General features: G+C 48.9%; 13 non-coding genes and 1 pseudogene across 13 annotated transcripts; all 14 read left to right on the top strand.

Annotated features, from left to right (window-relative positions):
• The first annotated feature begins 211 nt into the window (after positions 1 to 211).
• LOC139625959 (U1 spliceosomal RNA) lies at positions 212 to 375 on the top strand. The gene has a single exon (XR_011692052.1). It is a non-coding gene; the product is annotated as a U1 spliceosomal RNA (small nuclear RNA).
• A 658-nt stretch (positions 376 to 1,033) lies between these two features.
• On the top strand, positions 1,034 to 1,197 carry LOC139625965 (U1 spliceosomal RNA). Its single transcript, XR_011692054.1, has one exon. It is a non-coding gene; the product is annotated as a U1 spliceosomal RNA (small nuclear RNA).
• A 658-nt stretch (positions 1,198 to 1,855) lies between these two features.
• LOC139626548 (U1 spliceosomal RNA) lies at positions 1,856 to 2,019 on the top strand. The gene has a single exon (XR_011692335.1). It is a non-coding gene; the product is annotated as a U1 spliceosomal RNA (small nuclear RNA).
• A 6,048-nt stretch (positions 2,020 to 8,067) lies between these two features.
• LOC139626783 (U1 spliceosomal RNA) lies at positions 8,068 to 8,214 on the top strand (annotated as a pseudogene).
• Positions 8,215 to 8,872: 658 nt separating this feature from the next.
• LOC139625970 (U1 spliceosomal RNA) lies at positions 8,873 to 9,036 on the top strand. Its single transcript, XR_011692055.1, has one exon. It is a non-coding gene; the product is annotated as a U1 spliceosomal RNA (small nuclear RNA).
• Positions 9,037 to 9,694: 658 nt separating this feature from the next.
• LOC139625976 (U1 spliceosomal RNA) lies at positions 9,695 to 9,858 on the top strand. The gene has a single exon (XR_011692059.1). It is a non-coding gene; the product is annotated as a U1 spliceosomal RNA (small nuclear RNA).
• Positions 9,859 to 10,516: 658 nt separating this feature from the next.
• Positions 10,517 to 10,680, top strand: LOC139625988 (U1 spliceosomal RNA). Its single transcript, XR_011692062.1, has one exon. It is a non-coding gene; the product is annotated as a U1 spliceosomal RNA (small nuclear RNA).
• A 658-nt stretch (positions 10,681 to 11,338) lies between these two features.
• LOC139625990 (U1 spliceosomal RNA) lies at positions 11,339 to 11,502 on the top strand. Its single transcript, XR_011692063.1, has one exon. It is a non-coding gene; the product is annotated as a U1 spliceosomal RNA (small nuclear RNA).
• Positions 11,503 to 12,160: 658 nt separating this feature from the next.
• Positions 12,161 to 12,324, top strand: LOC139626731 (U1 spliceosomal RNA). Its single transcript, XR_011692397.1, has one exon. It is a non-coding gene; the product is annotated as a U1 spliceosomal RNA (small nuclear RNA).
• A 658-nt stretch (positions 12,325 to 12,982) lies between these two features.
• Positions 12,983 to 13,146, top strand: LOC139625995 (U1 spliceosomal RNA). Its single transcript, XR_011692065.1, has one exon. It is a non-coding gene; the product is annotated as a U1 spliceosomal RNA (small nuclear RNA).
• Positions 13,147 to 13,804: 658 nt separating this feature from the next.
• LOC139626492 (U1 spliceosomal RNA) lies at positions 13,805 to 13,968 on the top strand. The gene has a single exon (XR_011692317.1). It is a non-coding gene; the product is annotated as a U1 spliceosomal RNA (small nuclear RNA).
• Positions 13,969 to 14,626: 658 nt separating this feature from the next.
• Positions 14,627 to 14,790, top strand: LOC139626000 (U1 spliceosomal RNA). The gene has a single exon (XR_011692071.1). It is a non-coding gene; the product is annotated as a U1 spliceosomal RNA (small nuclear RNA).
• A 658-nt stretch (positions 14,791 to 15,448) lies between these two features.
• Positions 15,449 to 15,612, top strand: LOC139626005 (U1 spliceosomal RNA). The gene has a single exon (XR_011692073.1). It is a non-coding gene; the product is annotated as a U1 spliceosomal RNA (small nuclear RNA).
• A 658-nt stretch (positions 15,613 to 16,270) lies between these two features.
• On the top strand, positions 16,271 to 16,434 carry LOC139626010 (U1 spliceosomal RNA). The gene has a single exon (XR_011692074.1). It is a non-coding gene; the product is annotated as a U1 spliceosomal RNA (small nuclear RNA).
• The last annotated feature ends 462 nt before the right edge of the window (positions 16,435 to 16,896 follow it).

The raw sequence follows: 16,896 nt of genomic DNA on the forward strand, positions 1-16,896 counted from the left end.
TTGTTTTGCCAGAACAAGTGAGCGAGGGAACAAAACAAATGTGTACCACATACCACACTGCAGCAGTGTCTGCAACTTTTCCTGCAACTTGTGCAGCGTCAAAGTTGAGTTGACGCTAAAGGCACTGAACTCTGGGATTATGCGTTTTAAGCACCGTCACCCAGGGCGCCGTGCCTGGGAATGAGCCCCCTGTCTCTGACACTTCCAACTCATACTTACCTGGCAGGGGAGATACCATGATCAAGAAGGTGGTTCACCCAGGGCGAGGCTCAGCCATTGCACTCCGGTTGTGCTGACCCCTGCGAATTCCCCAAATGTGGGAATCTCGACTGCATAATTTCTGGTAGTGGGGGACTGCGTTCGCGCTCTCCCCTGATTATTATGTTGAAGGAAAACCACAGCCTTTCAAGATGGCCACATGCTGCGCGTTGTGCTGGTTTCCAGCTGAAGGTGACGTGGGATTGTCTTGACTTTGAGCTCGGAGGTTACTTTTGCAGTTTGTCCAGAACGTGGCAGCGTTTCCCGTACGCTGTGAAGCTGTGCGTTCACTGAAGACGCTCCCCCGTGATACTGATGATGGAAGTGGGCGTGGCCTTTTGAGATGATGGAAAAACTGCGTGCTCTACTCTGTGATTTCGTGCTGTCTTTCTGGGAAAAGCGTGCGCTAGACATTCTCCTATTGCTATTGGCATCGGTGTCGGGCTTTGGTGCGGTCGCTGCTGTCCCACGGACAAAACAGCGCGCTGCGTGGCTTTTTCAGCTTGCCGAGTAGCTTTACATGCAATCTTACCGCATACCACACTGCAGCAGTGTTTACTTACTTTGTTTTGCCAGAACAAGTGAGCGAGGGAACAAAACAAATGTGTACCACATACCACACTGCAGCAGTGTCTGCAACTTTTCCTGCAACTTGTGCAGCGTCAAAGTTGAGTTGACGCTAAAGGCACTGAACTCTGGGATTATGCGTTTTAAGCACCGTCACCCAGGGCGCCGTGCCTGGGAATGAGCCCCCTGTCTCTGACACTTCCAACTCATACTTACCTGGCAGGGGAGATACCATGATCAAGAAGGTGGTTCACCCAGGGCGAGGCTCAGCCATTGCACTCCGGTTGTGCTGACCCCTGCGAATTCCCCAAATGTGGGAATCTCGACTGCATAATTTCTGGTAGTGGGGGACTGCGTTCGCGCTCTCCCCTGATTATTATGTTGAAGGAAAACCACAGCCTTTCAAGATGGCCACATGCTGCGCGTTGTGCTGGTTTCCAGCTGAAGGTGACGTGGGATTGTCTTGACTTTGAGCTCGGAGGTTACTTTTGCAGTTTGTCCAGAACGTGGCAGCGTTTCCCGTACGCTGTGAAGCTGTGCGTTCACTGAAGACGCTCCCCCGTGATACTGATGATGGAAGTGGGCGTGGCCTTTTGAGATGATGGAAAAACTGCGTGCTCTACTCTGTGATTTCGTGCTGTCTTTCTGGGAAAAGCGTGCGCTAGACATTCTCCTATTGCTATTGGCATCAGTGTCGGGCTTTGGTGCGGTCGCTGCTGTCCCACGGACAAAACAGCGCGCTGCGTGGCTTTTTCAGCTTGCCGAGTAGCTTTACATGCAATCTCACCGCATACCACACTGCAGCAGTGTTTACTTACTTTGTTTTGCCAGAACAAGTGAGCGAGGGAACAAAACAAATGTGTACCACATACCACACTGCAGCAGTGTCTGCAACTTTTCCTGCAACTTGTGCAGCGTCAAAGTTGAGTTGACGCTAAAGGCACTGAACTCTGGGATTATGCGTTTTAAGCACCGTCACCCAGGGCGCCGTGCCTGGGAATGAGCCCCCTGTCTCTGACACTTCCAACTCATACTTACCTGGCAGGGGAGATACCATGATCAAGAAGGTGGTTCACCCAGGGCGAGGCTCAGCCATTGCACTCCGGTTGTGCTGACCCCTGCGAATTCCCCAAATGTGGGAATCTCGACTGCATAATTCCTGGTAGTGGGGGACTGCGTTCGCGCTCTCCCCTGATTATTATGTTGAAGGAAAACCACAGCCTTTCAAGATGGCCACATGCTGCGCGTTGTGCTGGTTTCCAGCTGAAGGTGACGTGGGATTGTCTTGACTTTGAGCTCGGAGGTTACTTTTGCAGTTTGTCCAGAACGTGGCAGCGTTTCCCGTACGCTGTGAAGCTGTGCGTTCACTGAAGACGCTCCCCCGTGATACTGATGATGGAAGTGGGCGTGGCCTTTTGAGATGATGGAAAAACTGCGTGCTCTACTCTGTGATTTCGTGCTGTCTTTCTGGGAAAAGCGTGCGCTAGACATTCTCCTATTGCTATTGGCATCGGTGTCGGGCTTTGGTGCGGTCGCTGCTGTCCCACGGACAAAACAGCGCGCTGCGTGGCTTTTTCAGCTTGCCGAGTAGCTTTACATGCAATCTTACCGCATACCACACTGCAGCAGTGTTTACTTACTTTGTTTTGCCAGAACAAGTGAGCGAGGGAACAAAACAAATGTGTACCACATACCACACTGCAGCAGTGTTTGCAACTTTTCCTGCAACTTGTGCAACCTCAAAGTTGAGTTGACGCTAAAGGCACTGAACTCTGGGATTATGCGTTTTAAGCACCGTCACCCAGGGCGCCGTGCCTGGGAATGAGCCCCCTGTCTCTGACACTTCCAACTCATACTTACCTGGCAGGGGAGATACCATGATCAAGAAGGTGGTTCACCCCTTTCCAGTAAGTGATTGTGCTTGTATTGTGGTCGAGCGGTGTATGGGACGCAATACAGTCAGGTGGAGGATCCCTGCTTCAAGCAGGTTTCGAAGTTGTGCAGGTAGTCAGCATGGCTTCAGCACACTCTCAGTCAACCCGAAGGAAAGCTCTCCGTTTTCAACTTCTGGAGGAACTACAGATGGATCGTTTGCAGTTTAGTCGACAGATACTGCAAAAAGAGCTTGGTTGTTCTACCAATCAGCTGGAGTATATCTTTGCTTATCCTGGGAAGAAGGTTTTCGAAGTGATATTTACCACGATGCAACATCTTGAAAGTTGCCTGGACAGTTTTGGTAATAAGAAAAAGTCATCAGCGGTTTTTAGTAAGATTGCCATGACGCCCTTGGCAGAGAGAGACTTAAAAACAGTACATGTTGTTATTTTGTCAGAGAAAGTAAGAAATCAAGATGTCTGGACTTGGATGGCAAGGTATTGTGAAGTGATTCATGCCACTGAAGTAATGGACATTGATGGAATTAAGACAGGAGCCCGACGATTTCAAGTGTGTCTGTTAAGGCAGGATGGTATCTTGCAACATCTTCCAAGTACCATCCAGTTAGGAGCCTTCAGAGGGTCTGTCTTCTACCCTGGTCAGCCCAAGGAATGCAGGAAATGTGGCAGCCTAGGACACCTGGCTGCAGCATGTACAAAGATCATCTGCAAGAACTGTAAATCATCTGACCATATAACAGCACAATGCCATATGCCAGTTAAATGTAACCTTTGCTCCTCAGCCAATCATCGCTTCAGAGACTGTCCACAAGCCTATTCCAATCGGGTGAAATTACCCACAGTCCGAACAATGCCCCCCCCAAGCCAGGAACATACGGGTGAAGAACCAGACAATAATCAAATGCTCATTCCAAATATAAACCCTGTACAGCAGCCTTTGCTCAGAACAATTCAGCAACCAAGGGAGGAGTCTGAATTGGACTTGGAAGGGGGGGTGCAGGATGGGGAGTCGGTCCGGGACTGGAGTGCAGAGTGTTCCGAAGAGGATGAGGAGATGTCTGCCCCTCTTTCTGCTCCTCCTTCGGCACCGGTACCAGCCCTGTGTGGAGCGGACCCTCTCCCGAGGCAGCACTTCGGGAGGAAGATGACATCGATGACACTCCAGGAAACAGGGAGCCTCCTGGATAATATTTTAGCTGGCATCCCTCTCCATCTGGTTCCTGGTAAGGAAGAACTAGCGACAGATCATCTCTTGGGAGGGTTTTTTTCCTCAACCTCAGTCCCGAGTATCGCCACCCACTTGCTATCCAACCCATCTACCTGCCAAGCAGGGAGTAGCCAACAACCGCCATTGATATATGGAAACAACATGGCATCAGCATCAGACCCCAGTCTTCAAACCTTTATCAAACAAGCAAGTGAAGTCTCTCAACCTTCATCAGCTTCCTTGCTTGAGCTCACTGACACCTTCCAGGGACCAGATGTGGTGGGTTCTCCATCTAGAAAACGCCCCAATGAGTCACCCACTTCAGGTGAAGCTTCCCCCTTACCTTCCTCTGGTTACCTCCAGTCTAATTGGCCTGGTTCCTCCCCTATAGCAAACCCTTTTTTAGAGCATGATGATGTTGTTGCCTTTTCCTCTGCTACACAGATTAAAGACATGCCTCAAAAAGATAAAGCTGCTAAACCTAAGAAAAAGAAAAGAAACAAAGAAAAAAAAAACTAATGTTCCACATATGACTGAATTGATCCGCTGACCCCTTTTAAACTACCCTTTAATGGTGATTCTCTCCATAGCATCCCTCAATACAAGAGGATTAAACGACCCTGTTAAATGTATGTCAGCTTTCAATTTTTTGCATTCTGAAGGTAACGACATCTTCCTGCTTCAAGAATGTAATTTATCCTATAAGCAGAGTTACAGGGTCTTTGAGGACAGATGGAGCCATGGCCAATCAGTATGGTCGGGTGATAATAAAAATAGATCTTCAGGGGTTGCAGTATTATTTAGAGGTCAAAATTTCAACATTCAGAGGGTTCAACGGGTAATAGACGGGAGAATTCTGTGTGTGGATGTCACATGGCATCATATTAACATAAGAGTAATTAACGTGTATCTCCCAGTTGACCTTCAAGAAAGGTTAGAGGCATTAAAAGCAGTACAGCCCCTTTTGTTGTGCAGTAATGAAGTTGTTTTGGGAGGTGACTTCAACTGCTTGCTGGACAAAAGAGACAAGCGAACTACCTCTATAGTGAAGTTAGACTCTAGTACGGAAGTCTTAAAAAATATGATAAAAGACTTCAGACTGACAGACACATATCGTGTCAAAAATCCCTGTCTCCCTGGGTACACATGGTCCAACGGCAGAACCCATTCAAGAATAGACTTTCTGCTGGTATCTAGGGGGTTGCAGGTAGCCGAAGCAGCAACTACCCCAGTGTTCTTCTCCGACCATGCCAAAGTTGGATGTTCTCTTTTGTTGAAGGGAAATACTATGAAAGGCAGAGGTTTGTGGAAACTGAATACATCTTTATTGCAGGACGCAAAGGTGGTTAGCAACTTTAAGGTAAAACTCAACCACTGGCTCTCTCTTAAACCTTTATTTAATTCGGTGGGAGAATGGTGGGAAGATGTCAAGATTAGAACAAAAAACTTTTTCATCAACGTGGGTAAAAGAACAGCTAAATTGAGACGTATGAAGTTACAAAAACACCAGGCAAGGCTACAGAGGTACTACACAATGGCTCACGCCGGTTTCAATGTAGCCAAGGATATAGCAAAACTGAAGAGAGAGATGTTATGTCTCTCGGCAGAAGCCAGTCATGGGCTACTAATACGTAGCAGAGTCCACCATATGGAGAATAATGAAAAATGCTCAAGATATTTTTTTAGAAAGTTAGCCAAGCCTAAGAACTTTATAGAAGTATTAAAGGATAAAGAGGGGAATGACAAAAATGAAATACAAGAGATTCTTACCTGTGTACACTCATTTTATTTAGATCTTTACAGAAGGGAGGACTTGGATCAGGTAGCATTAGGAAATCTCTTGTCCAAACTGGAAAATAATGTTGATGATTGTGGAGGAAAACTTGACAGTGCGTTATCTTTGATTGAACTTACTAAAGCGGTTGAAAGTATGCAAAACAGCAAGGCTCCAGGAGCCGATGGGTTGCCAAAAGAATTTTATACCACCTTTTGGACAGAGTTAAAGGCCCCCCTCTTGGAGATGTATAATGAGAGCCTTGCCTTGGGGTCATTACCACCATCCCTAAAGGAGGGCATCATTTCCCTCCTATTTAAAAAAGGAGATAAAAAAGATATTAAGAACTGGCGCCCTCTTACTTTACTTGGTGTGGACCGTAAGATTTTGGCTAAAGCACTTTTTCTACGTATTCAAGAGGTGATAAAGGAGCTGGTTGGAGTAGAGCAGACCTGTGTGGTTCCAGGGCGCTCTATGTGTGATAGCCTTGCCCTAATTAGAGACTCTTACTTATATGCCATAGACCGCAAGATTCCTTTATGTATTGCTGGTTTAGATTTAGAAAAGGCTTTTGATAGAATAAGCCATGAGTATCTAAAGGAAGTATTGTTGAGGTTTGGTTTTGGCCCACAGTTGAAGGCATGGATTAATTTATTGTATACTGATTGCTTTAGTAGGGTCAATATAAATGGCCACTTCACTGAACCTATTAAGATTCATTCAGGGGTTAGACAAGGTTGCCCATTATCGGTTAGCCTATTTGTCTTAGCCATGGAGCCCTTGGCCTGTGCGATTAGGCAGGACACCGATATTCGGGGCCTCCCTGTGCCTGGCAGTAGTGGAAAGGAGGCCAAAATGTCTTTATACATGGATGATTTGACTATCCTTTGTTCCAGCAATAATTCTTTTTTTAAAGCACTCCAGTGGTGTGAGTCATTTTCTCTTGCATCCAGAGCCAGATTGAATAGGACCAAGAGTGAAGTTCTCTACCTTAATTGGCAAGGAACAAAATATGACATGGGTTTGGTGGAAAAAAGAGAAAGGATAAAAATATTGGGAGTTGAAATTGGGAAAGGTATGGAAAACAAAAACTGGGAATTAAGACTCTCAGCTATAAAAGGGAAATTGTTGCAATGGGAAGAGAGAGACTTGACGTTCACTGGAAAGGTACTAGTCATTAAGGCTGAGGTTTTGGCCTCCTTGAACTTTCTGGCAGCCACACTGCCAGCACCCAAAACATTTCTCAATACCTTGAAACGTATCATGTTTCAATTTATTTGGGGCTCGCAGCAGGAATATGTAAAAAGAGACATCATGTATAAACCTCTAGCTAAAGGGGGAAAAGCTGTGCCTGAGGTGAGAGTCAAACTGGATGCCCTGTTTTTAACACCAATTGTGAATGCAGTTCTCAGTGAGAGTAATGCTAGTCTTTGGTTCCATTTTGCTAAGTTCTGGGTGGGTTATACTATGATCAGAGGGATAGGCAAGAGGGTCTCGTTTTGCCTGCCACATGCTGAAAGTAGACCTGCTGTATATAAGACTGCACTAACCCTATTCAAAAAAATTAAATGTGATAAGTCCATGGTTAAAATTAATAGATCTGAGGTAGAGAGAAGTCTGTCACCGCGGACCTATAGTCTTGTGCCGGTAGGAATTTTGACTGAAAACCAATGCATTCGAGTGTGGAAGAATGTAAACTCTCCTTTTTTGTTCAATGAACATAAAGACTTGGCATGGAAGATAGTCCAAGGTTGTGTCCCTACAAGAGCCTTTTTGAAAAGAAGGCGTTGCACACGCAATGCTAAATGTCCAATAAGAGACTGCATTCAAGATGAAGATGTGGCTCACCGGTTTTGGACATGTTCCATCTCAAAGTCTGTGTGGGAAATTGTTAAACCTTGGTTGTCTGACCTTTTTAGAGCACCTAAAGAAAGTGATGTGATACACGGGAACCTTGGAGAAAATAACAATGGGAATGAAAGATGGTGGGCAGTAATCAACTGTGTCAAAGAGGGAATTTGGAAATGTAGAAACCTGGTTGCCTTTAAAATGTTTTGTATTTCGCCTGACAAAGTGGTAAAGGCTGGAATTACGAGGGTTAAGGATTACATACTTAGGGATAGAGGTAAATACAGCGACCAAGAAATTAAAATGAAGTGGAAAATGGAAAAAAGTCCAATTAATTTGATGGAAGGTTTTTAAGAAAGTGTTGGTGTGGATTAACTAATTGGATGTTATGTTGAATGTAATATGTTTTGAGTGAAGTGTAATTGTGATCCTTGTTGATTGTAAGTGATATTGAATTTGGATGTTTTGTGGAAAGAGACACATAATGACTGTTTACCCCTTGTTTGACTGAAAAATAAAGATTTATAAAAAGTGAAAAGTGGTTCACCCAGGGCGAGGCTCAGCCATTGCACTCCGGTTGTGCTGACCCCTGCGAATTCCCCAAATGTGGGAATCTCGACTGCATAATTTCTGGTAGTGGGGGACTGCGTTCGCGCTCTCCCCTGATTATTATGTTGAAGGAAAACCACAGCCTTTCAAGATGGCCACATGCTGCGCGTTGTGCTGGTTTCCAGCTGAAGGTGACGTGGGATTGTCTTGACTTTGAGCTCGGAGGTTACTTTTGCAGTTTGTCCAGAACGTGGCAGCGTTTCCCGTACGCTGTGAAGCTGTGCGTTCACTGAAGACGCTCCCCCGTGATACTGATGATGGAAGTGGGCGTGGCCTTTTGAGATGATGGAAAAACTGCGTGCTCTACTCTGTGATTTCGTGCTGTCTTTCTGGGAAAAGCGTGCGCTAGACATTCTCCTATTGCTATTGGCATCAGTGTCGGGCTTTGGTGCGGTCGCTGCTGTCCCACGGACAAAACAGCGCGCTGCGTGGCTTTTTCAGCTTGCCGAGTAGCTTTACATGCAATCTTACCGCATACCACACTGCAGCAGTGTTTACTTACTTTGTTTTGCCAGAACAAGTGAGCGAGGGAACAAAACAAATGTGTACCACATACCACACTGCAGCAGTGTCTGCAACTTTTCCTGCAACTTGTGCAGCGTCAAAGTTGAGTTGACGCTAAAGGCACTGAACTCTGGGATTATGCGTTTTAAGCACCGTCACCCAGGGCGCCGTGCCTGGGAATGAGCCCCCTGTCTCTGACACTTCCAACTCATACTTACCTGGCAGGGGAGATACCATGATCAAGAAGGTGGTTCACCCAGGGCGAGGCTCAGCCATTGCACTCCGGTTGTGCTGACCCCTGCGAATTCCCCAAATGTGGGAATCTCGACTGCATAATTTCTGGTAGTGGGGGACTGCGTTCGCGCTCTCCCCTGATTATTATGTTGAAGGAAAACCACAGCCTTTCAAGATGGCCACATGCTGCGCGTTGTGCTGGTTTCCAGCTGAAGGTGACGTGGGATTGTCTTGACTTTGAGCTCGGAGGTTACTTTTGCAGTTTGTCCAGAACGTGGCAGCGTTTCCCGTACGCTGTGAAGCTGTGCGTTCACTGAAGACGCTCCCCCGTGATACTGATGATGGAAGTGGGCGTGGCCTTTTGAGATGATGGAAAAACTGCGTGCTCTACTCTGTGATTTCGTGCTGTCTTTCTGGGAAAAGCGTGCGCTAGACATTCTCCTATTGCTATTGGCATCGGTGTCGGGCTTTGGTGCGGTCGCTGCTGTCCCACGGACAAAACAGCGCGCTGCGTGGCTTTTTCAGCTTGCCGAGTAGCTTTACATGCAATCTTACCGCATACCACACTGCAGCAGTGTTTACTTACTTTGTTTTGCCAGAACAAGTGAGCGAGGGAACAAAACAAATGTGTACCACATACCACACTGCAGCAGTGTCTGCAACTTTTCCTGCAACTTGTGCAGCGTCAAAGTTGAGTTGACGCTAAAGGCACTGAACTCTGGGATTATGCGTTTTAAGCACCGTCACCCAGGGCGCCGTGCCTGGGAATGAGCCCCCTGTCTCTGACACTTCCAACTCATACTTACCTGGCAGGGGAGATACCATGATCAAGAAGGTGGTTCACCCAGGGCGAGGCTCAGCCATTGCACTCCGGTTGTGCTGACCCCTGCGAATTCCCCAAATGTGGGAATCTCGACTGCATAATTTCTGGTAGTGGGGGACTGCGTTCGCGCTCTCCCCTGATTATTATGTTGAAGGAAAACCACAGCCTTTCAAGATGGCCACATGCTGCGCGTTGTGCTGGTTTCCAGCTGAAGGTGACGTGGGATTGTCTTGACTTTGAGCTCGGAGGTTACTTTTGCAGTTTGTCCAGAACGTGGCAGCGTTTCCCGTACGCTGTGAAGCTGTGCGTTCACTGAAGACGCTCCCCCGTGATACTGATGATGGAAGTGGGCGTGGCCTTTTGAGATAATGGAAAAACTGCATGCTCTACTCTGTGATTTCGTGCTGTCTTTCTGGGAAAAGCGTGCGCTAGACATTCTCCTATTGCTATTGGCATCGGTGTCGGGCTTTGGTGCGGTCGCTGCTGTCCCACGGACAAAACAGCGCGCTGCGTGGCTTTTTCAGCTTGCCGAGTAGCTTTACATGCAATCTTACCGCATACCACACTGCAGCAGTGTTTACTTACTTTGTTTTGCCAGAACAAGTGAGCGAGGGAACAAAACAAATGTGTACCACATACCACACTGCAGCAGTGTCTGCAACTTTTCCTGCAACTTGTGCAGCGTCAAAGTTGAGTTGACGCTAAAGGCACTGAACTCTGGGATTATGCGTTTTAAGCACCGTCACCCAGGGCGCCGTGCCTGGGAATGAGCCCCCTGTCTCTGACACTTCCAACTCATACTTACCTGGCAGGGGAGATACCATGATCAAGAAGGTGGTTCACCCAGGGCGAGGCTCAGCCATTGCACTCCGGTTGTGCTGACCCCTGCGAATTCCCCAAATGTGGGAATCTCGACTGCATAATTTCTGGTAGTGGGGGACTGCGTTCGCGCTCTCCCCTGATTATTATGTTGAAGGAAAACCACAGCCTTTCAAGATGGCCACATGCTGCGCGTTGTGCTGGTTTCCAGCTGAAGGTGACGTGGGATTGTCTTGACTTTGAGCTCGGAGGTTACTTTTGCAGTTTGTCCAGAACGTGGCAGCGTTTCCCGTACGCTGTGAAGCTGTGCGTTCACTGAAGACGCTCCCCCGTGATACTGATGATGGAAGTGGGCGTGGCCTTTTGAGATGATGGAAAAACTGCGTGCTCTACTCTGTGATTTCGTGCTGTCTTTCTGGGAAAAGCGTGCGCTAGACATTCTCCTATTGCTATTGGCATCGGTGTCGGGCTTTGGTGCGGTCGCTGCTGTCCCACGGACAAAACAGCGCGCTGCGTGGCTTTTTCAGCTTGCCGAGTAGCTTTACATGCAATCTTACCGCATACCACACTGCAGCAGTGTTTACTTACTTTGTTTTGCCAGAACAAGTGAGCGAGGGAACAAAACAAATGTGTACCACATACCACACTGCAGCAGTGTCTGCAACTTTTCCTGCAACTTGTGCAGCGTCAAAGTTGAGTTGACGCTAAAGGCACTGAACTCTGGGATTATGCGTTTTAAGCACCGTCACCCAGGGCGCCGTGCCTGGGAATGAGCCCCCTGTCTCTGACACTTCCAACTCATACTTACCTGGCAGGGGAGATACCATGATCAAGAAGGTGGTTCACCCAGGGCGAGGCTCAGCCATTGCACTCCGGTTGTGCTGACCCCTGCGAATTCCCCAAATGTGGGAATCTCGACTGCATAATTTCTGGTAGTGGGGGACTGCGTTCGCGCTCTCCCCTGATTATTATGTTGAAGGAAAACCACAGCCTTTCAAGATGGCCACATGCTGCGCGTTGTGCTGGTTTCCAGCTGAAGGTGACGTGGGATTGTCTTGACTTTGAGCTCGGAGGTTACTTTTGCAGTTTGTCCAGAACGTGGCAGCGTTTCCCGTACGCTGTGAAGCTGTGCGTTCACTGAAGACGCTCCCCCGTGATACTGATGATGGAAGTGGGCGTGGCCTTTTGAGATGATGGAAAAACTGCGTGCTCTACTCTGTGATTTCGTGCTGTCTTTCTGGGAAAAGCGTGCGCTAGACATTCTCCTATTGCTATTGGCATCAGTGTCGGGCTTTGGTGCGGTCGCTGCTGTCCCACGGACAAAACAGCGCGCTGCGTGGCTTTTTCAGCTTGCCGAGTAGCTTTACATGCAATCTTACCGCATACCACACTGCAGCAGTGTTTACTTACTTTGTTTTGCCAGAACAAGTGAGCGAGGGAACAAAACAAATGTGTACCACATACCACACTGCAGCAGTGTCTGCAACTTTTCCTGCAACTTGTGCAGCGTCAAAGTTGAGTTGACGCTAAAGGCACTGAACTCTGGGATTATGCGTTTTAAGCACCGTCACCCAGGGCGCCGTGCCTGGGAATGAGCCCCCTGTCTCTGACACTTCCAACTCATACTTACCTGGCAGGGGAGATACCATGATCAAGAAGGTGGTTCACCCAGGGCGAGGCTCAGCCATTGCACTCCGGTTGTGCTGACCCCTGCGAATTCCCCAAATGTGGGAATCTCGACTGCATAATTCCTGGTAGTGGGAGACTGCGTTCGCGCTCTCCCCTGATTATTATGTTGAAGGAAAACCACAGCCTTTCAAGATGGCCACATGCTGCGCGTTGTGCTGGTTTCCAGCTGAAGGTGACGTGGGATTGTCTTGACTTTGAGCTCGGAGGTTACTTTTGCAGTTTGTCCAGAACGTGGCAGCGTTTCCCGTACGCTGTGAAGCTGTGCGTTCACTGAAGACGCTCCCCCGTGATACTGATGATGGAAGTGGGCGTGGCCTTTTGAGATGATGGAAAAACTGCGTGCTCTACTCTGTGATTTCGTGCTGTCTTTCTGGGAAAAGCGTGCGCTAGACATTCTCCTATTGCTATTGGCATCGGTGTCGGGCTTTGGTGCGGTCGCTGCTGTCCCACGGACAAAACAGCGCGCTGCGTGGCTTTTTCAGCTTGCCGAGTAGCTTTACATGCAATCTTACCGCATACCACACTGCAGCAGTGTTTACTTACTTTGTTTTGCCAGAACAAGTGAGCGAGGGAACAAAACAAATGTGTACCACATACCACACTGCAGCAGTGTCTGCAACTTTTCCTGCAACTTGTGCAGCGTCAAAGTTGAGTTGACGCTAAAGGCACTGAACTCTGGGATTATGCGTTTTAAGCACCGTCACCCAGGGCGCCGTGCCTGGGAATGAGCCCCCTGTCTCTGACACTTCCAACTCATACTTACCTGGCAGGGGAGATACCATGATCAAGAAGGTGGTTCACCCAGGGCGAGGCTCAGCCATTGCACTCCGGTTGTGCTGACCCCTGCGAATTCCCCAAATGTGGGAATCTCGACTGCATAATTTCTGGTAGTGGGGGACTGCGTTCGCGCTCTCCCCTGATTATTATGTTGAAGGAAAACCACAGCCTTTCAAGATGGCCACATGCTGCGCGTTGTGCTGGTTTCCAGCTGAAGGTGACGTGGGATTGTCTTGACTTTGAGCTCGGAGGTTACTTTTGCAGTTTGTCCAGAACGTGGCAGCGTTACCCGTACGCTGTGAAGCTGTGCGTTCACTGAAGACGCTCCCCCGTGATACTGATGATGGAAGTGGGCGTGGCCTTTTGAGATAATGGAAAAACTGCGTGCTCTACTCTGTGATTTCGTGCTGTCTTTCTGGGAAAAGCGTGCGCTAGACATTCTCCTATTGCTATTGGCATCGGTGTCGGGCTTTGGTGCGGTCGCTGCTGTCCCACGGACAAAACAGCGCGCTGCGTGGCTTTTTCAGCTTGCCGAGAAGCTTTACATGCAATCTCACCGCATACCACACTGCAGCAGTGTTTACTTACTTTGTTTTGCCAGAACAAGTGAGCGAGGGAACAAAACAAATGTGTACCTCATACCACACTGCAGCAGTGTCTGCAACTTTTCCTGCAACTTGTGCAGCGTCAAAGTTGAGTTGACGCTAAAGGCACTGAACTCTGGGATTATGCGTTTTAAGCACCGTCACCCAGGGCGCCGTGCCTGGGAATGAGCCCCCTGTCTCTGACACTTCCAACTCATACTTACCTGGCAGGGGAGATACCATGATCAAGAAGGTGGTTCACCCAGGGCGAGGCTCAGCCATTGCACTCCGGTTGTGCTGACCCCTGCGAGTTCCCCAAATGTGGGAATCTCGACTGCATAATTTCTGGTAGTGGGGGACTGCGTTCGCGCTCTCCCCTGATTATTATGTTGAAGGAAAACCACAGCCTTTCAAGATGGCCACATGCTGCGCGTTGTGCTGGTTTCCAGCTGAAGGTGACGTGGGATTGTCTTGACTTTGAGCTCGGAGGTTACTTTTGCAGTTTGTCCAGAACGTGGCAGCGTTTCCCGTACGCTGTGAAGCTGTGCGTTCACTGAAGACGCTCCCCCGTGATACTGATGATGGAAGTGGGCGTGGCCTTTTGAGATGATGGAAAAACTGCGTGCTCTACTCTGTGATTTCGTGCTGTCTTTCTGGGAAAAGCGTGCGCTAGACATTCTCCTATTGCTATTGGCATCGGTGTCGGGCTTTGGTGCGGTCGCTGCTGTCCCACGGACAAAACAGCGCGCTGCGTGGCTTTTTCAGCTTGCCGAGTAGCTTTACATGCAATCTTACCGCATACCACACTGCAGCAGTGTTTACTTACTTTGTTTTGCCAGAACAAGTGAGCGAGGGAACAAAACAAATGTGTACCACATACCACACTGCAGCAGTGTCTGCAACTTTTCCTGCAACTTGTGCAGCGTCAAAGTTGAGTTGACGCTAAAGGCACTGAACTCTGGGATTATGCGTTTTAAGCACCGTCACCCAGGGCGCCGTGCCTGGGAATGAGCCCCCTGTCTCTGACACTTCCAACTCATACTTACCTGGCAGGGGAGATACCATGATCAAGAAGGTGGTTCACCCAGGGCGAGGCTCAGCCATTGCACTCCGGTTGTGCTGACCCCTGCGAATTCCCCAAATGTGGGAATCTCGACTGCATAATTTCTGGTAGTGGGGGACTGCGTTCGCGCTCTCCCCTGATTATTATGTTGAAGGAAAACCACAGCCTTTCAAGATGGCCACATGCTGCGCGTTGTGCTGGTTTCCAGCTGAAGGTGACGTGGGATTGTCTTGACTTTGAGCTCGGAGGTTACTTTTGCAGTTTGTCCAGAACGTGGCAGCGTTACCCGTACGCTGTGAAGCTGTGCGTTCACTGAAGACGCTCCCCCGTGATACTGATGATGGAAGTGGGCGTGGCCTTTTGAGATAATGGAAAAACTGCGTGCTCTACTCTGTGATTTCGTGCTGTCTTTCTGGGAAAAGCGTGCGCTAGACATTCTCCTATTGCTATTGGCATCGGTGTCGGGCTTTGGTGCGGTCGCTGCTGTCCCACGGACAAAACAGCGCGCTGCGTGGCTTTTTCAGCTTGCCGAGTAGCTTTACATGCAATCTCACCGCATACCACACTGCAGCAGTGTTTACTTACTTTGTTTTGCCAGAACAAGTGAGCGAGGGAACAAAACAAATGTGTACCTCATACCACACTGCAGCAGTGTCTGCAACTTTTCCTGCAACTTGTGCAGCGTCAAAGTTGAGTTGACGCTAAAGGCACTGAACTCTGGGATTATGCGTTTTAAGCACCGTCACCCAGGGCGCCGTGCCTGGGAATGAGCCCCCTGTCTCTGACACTTCCAACTCATACTTACCTGGCAGGGGAGATACCATGATCAAGAAGGTGGTTCACCCAGGGCGAGGCTCAGCCATTGCACTCCGGTTGTGCTGACCCCTGCGAATTCCCCAAATGTGGGAATCTCGACTGCATAATTTCTGGTAGTGGGGGACTGCGTTCGCGCTCTCCCCTGATTATTATGTTGAAGGAAAACCACAGCCTTTCAAGATGGCCACATGCTGCGCGTTGTGCTGGTTTCCAGCTGAAGGTGACGTGGGATTGTCTTGACTTTGAGCTCGGAGGTTACTTTTGCAGTTTGTCCAGAACGTGGCAGCGTTTCCCGTACGCTGTGAAGCTGTGCGTTCACTGAAGACGCTCCCCCGTGATACTGATGATGGAAGTGGGCGTGGCCTTTTGAGATGATGGAAAAACTGCGTGCTCTACTCTGTGATTTCGTGCTGTCTTTCTGGGAAAAGCGTGCGCTAGACATTCTCCTATTGCTATTGGCATCGGTGTCGGGCTTTGGTGCGGTCGCTGCTGTCCCACGGACAAAACAGCGCGCTGCGTGGCTTTTTCAGCTTGCCGAGTAGCTTTACATGCAATCTTACCGCATACCACACTGCAGCAGTGTTTACTTACTTTGTTTTGCCAGAACAAGTGAGCGAGGGAACAAAACAAATGTGTACCACATACCACACTGCAGCAGTGTCTGCAACTTTTCCTGCAACTTGTGCAGCGTCAAAGTTGAGTTGACGCTAAAGGCACTGAACTCTGGGATTATGCGTTTTAAGCACCGTCACCCAGGGCGCCGTGCCTGGGAATGAGCCCCCTGTCTCTGACACTTCCAACTCATACTTACCTGGCAGGGGAGATACCATGATCAAGAAGGTGGTTCACCCAGGGCGAGGCTCAGCCATTGCACTCCGGTTGTGCTGACCCCTGCGAATTCCCCAAATGTGGGAATCTCGACTGCATAATTTCTGGTAGTGGGGGACTGCGTTCGCGCTCTCCCCTGATTATTATGTTGAAGGAAAACCACAGCCTTTCAAGATGGCCACATGCTGCGCGTTGTGCTGGTTTCCAGCTGAAGGTGACGTGGGATTGTCTTGACTTTGAGCTCGGAGGTTACTTTTGCAGTTTGTCCAGAACGTGGCAGCGTTTCCCGTACGCTGTGAAGCTGTGCGTTCACTGAAGACGCTCCCCCGTGATACTGATGATGGAAGTGGGCGTGGCCTTTTGAGATGATGGAAAAACTGCGTGCTCTACTCTGTGATTTCGTGCTGTCTTTCTGGGAAAAGCGTGCGCTAGACATTCTCCTATTGCTATTGGCATCAGTGTCGGGCTTTGGTGCGGTCGCTGCTGTCCCACGGACAAAACAGCGCGCTGCGTGGCTTTTTCAGCTTGCCGAGTAGCTTTACATGCAATCTTACCGCATACCACACTGCAGCAGTGTTTACTTACTTTGTTTTGCCAGAAC

Source organism: Trachinotus anak, unplaced genomic scaffold (assembly GCF_046630095.1).
Source record: "Trachinotus anak isolate AG129_WGS33_773 ecotype Australia unplaced genomic scaffold, CSIRO_AGI_Tana_v1 ptg000001l, whole genome shotgun sequence".
Taxonomy (NCBI): Eukaryota; Metazoa; Chordata; class Actinopteri; order Carangiformes; family Carangidae; genus Trachinotus; species Trachinotus anak.